Here is a 2,523-nt window from a genome sequence, read left to right as displayed (position 1 = left end):
CACACAGAGAGAGAGAGAGAGAGAGAGAGAGAGAGAGAGAGAGAGAGAGAGAGAGAGAGAAATACACACATTTTTTTTTAAGAAAAGAGATAAGCAAGACGGTGATTGCCTAATGGGAGAGAATGTTAGAAGAGTAGCAGAAAGACTAATCACAGGGATTAAAAAACAATCTGTGGTAGTGTGTGCCAGGCCAAAAGACTGATACCATTTATTTCATATAGCTATGCCGACACACATCCCATCTGCTCCAATAAATGTTCCCAGTGTAGCTGCCTCTTTGGTGGAAATGAGAGGATGTTCTGCCAGTATAAAGAAAGAAAGGAGAAATTCAAGGTAAAATGGAGAGTCTAGGAAGGAAGCAGGGGAAAAAAAGCATTTGGAAAAAAAGCATTGTTTAGTATCCCAGAACTGGAATATTCACAGCTTGTGTTTTATCATAAAATCACAGGATAGAATGGAGTTGGCAAAGATAAAAGAACTCTTCTCACTCAGCCACCACATATTGTTTGAGTCTCCCTTGAGACTAACATTGCAAACAGACGCCCATAAAGGAGAGATAAAGTGTTGGGAGAGAAAATGGAATTTAGGTGGAATCCTCAAAAATCTCACCCCCACTCTCTCTCTCTCTGCTGGAGCTCAGATAGACAACTTCACACATGGTAAAAACAATGAATCATTGGGTCTTAGTGCTTGAAAAACAAAAGTGAAGATTTAGAAATGGTGATGCCCACAAGTCTCTGAGAAAATATGATAAAATTTCAGAGAAAAATTTTGAGTGATAAGTTGCATAGAGAACACAAAGATATAAAGAGTAGAGAATGCAGATTAAAAGCTTAGTAGGAGTTAGATCACAAAGACTTTTGCATATCAGGCCAACTAAGGCAGAGTTGATTCAATGGTGAATAGTGAGTTTTTTGGCAATTTAGGAGCAGGGGAGAAAGAGAAGATATTATTAAAAATGAATTTTAAAGATGGGATGAGCAGCAGGCACATCTTGTGCCCTAAACCAGTCTTCCCACCCATCCTCAATAAGCCAATTAGAAGAGTCAAATTAATAGTAGAAAGTGCAAAAGGGGGGCTTATTCAATGGGCCATACTGGGAAAAGGGACAAAGAGATTCAGCAACCATTACCTTGATTGCCAGCCAAGTTCATCTTTCGACCTTGAAGTGAGATTAAAGTTTAAATAAAGCAGTGCCTCTCAACCTGTGGGTTGAAAACTCAGGGGTCACCTACGACTCTCAGAAAACACAGATGTTTACATTACAATTCACGACAGTAGGAAAATTACAGTTATGAAGTAGCAATGAAACGAATTGTGTGGTTGGGGGTCACCACTACATGAGGAACTGGATTAAAGAATCAAAGCATTAGCAAGGTTGAAAATCACCGAAACAGAAGGGCGAGGATATACACCTCTAAGCAGTGCCAGGCAAGATGAGGTACCACTCATCTCTGACCCATCAGCATCTAGGCTTCAGTCTCAGCACATACACTAAAGTGACAGTAGACTGTAAAATAAATTGTAGATTGCAATCTCTTGGGGAAAGGTTAGGAGCTCCTTTCTGGAAATAGAAAAGAGATGGCTTCACAACTTTTAAAAATGAGAGCTGGAGACCGGTGGGGAGTGTGTGTGTGTGTGATGATCTGGCAGTCAAAGATTATCAAAGAGCTAGAAGATTGTTATTGCTTTGGTCCTTGTGACAACTACAATATAAGTACATAAAGAGGCATCACAAGGCACAGTGAAGTCACAGCAGTTAGGTGGCTGGAGAAAAAGGACTGTGACTTGGAGATCACGTACATTACATAATCAAACCCTGTTTCAAATAAGCGAAACGAAACACCATGCAAAAAAGGTACGCGTTGTGCATGAGAAAGTTGTGCACAGCAAAGAATGATTGACTAATTAAAACAGCAGTGATGTGGGAAGGTTGGAATGTTGCAGACCCTGAGCCTAAATATACTTTATCTTTGGGTAGCTTTAGCCTCCTAAATAGCCATTCTTCGCTTACCTCTGTGTCAGAGCTGACATTTTGTAACTAATAGATAAAAACCTTTTGGAATCTATCAACTTAGCAGACCGATAGCTCCCACCAACCCAGAAGCTAAGAATGGCATCAGCATTTGAAACCTGTAGGACAGATTCCCCCATCTTTCTGTAACTGCCTCTCTGATGTACCCAATGGATTCTTTGCCTTAGTTTATGATGCTCTCTGTTCTGCTACTCTAAAAGTTCATGAAACTGCTTCCGTGTGGGAACCTGAGGAGACATAGTGCAGTGGTTTAAATGAGAGTAGCCCCTATAGACTCAAAGATTTGAATGCTTAGTCACCAGCTGGTGGACTGTGGGAGAAGGATTGGGAAGATTAGGAGGTATGGCCTTCTTGGAGGAAATGTGTCACTGGGGGTTGGCTTTAAAGTTGCAAAGACATATACCATGTCCCTTCCCCTCTCTCTGTCTCTCTGTTTCTCTCTCTCTCTCTCTCTCTCTCTCTCTCTCTCTCTCTCTCTCTCTCTCTCT

This window comes from Microtus ochrogaster, unplaced genomic scaffold, assembly GCF_000317375.1.
Source record: "Microtus ochrogaster isolate Prairie Vole_2 unplaced genomic scaffold, MicOch1.0 UNK42, whole genome shotgun sequence".
Classification (NCBI taxonomy): domain Eukaryota; kingdom Metazoa; phylum Chordata; class Mammalia; order Rodentia; family Cricetidae; genus Microtus; species Microtus ochrogaster.
This window is presented reverse-complemented; position numbering follows the sequence as displayed.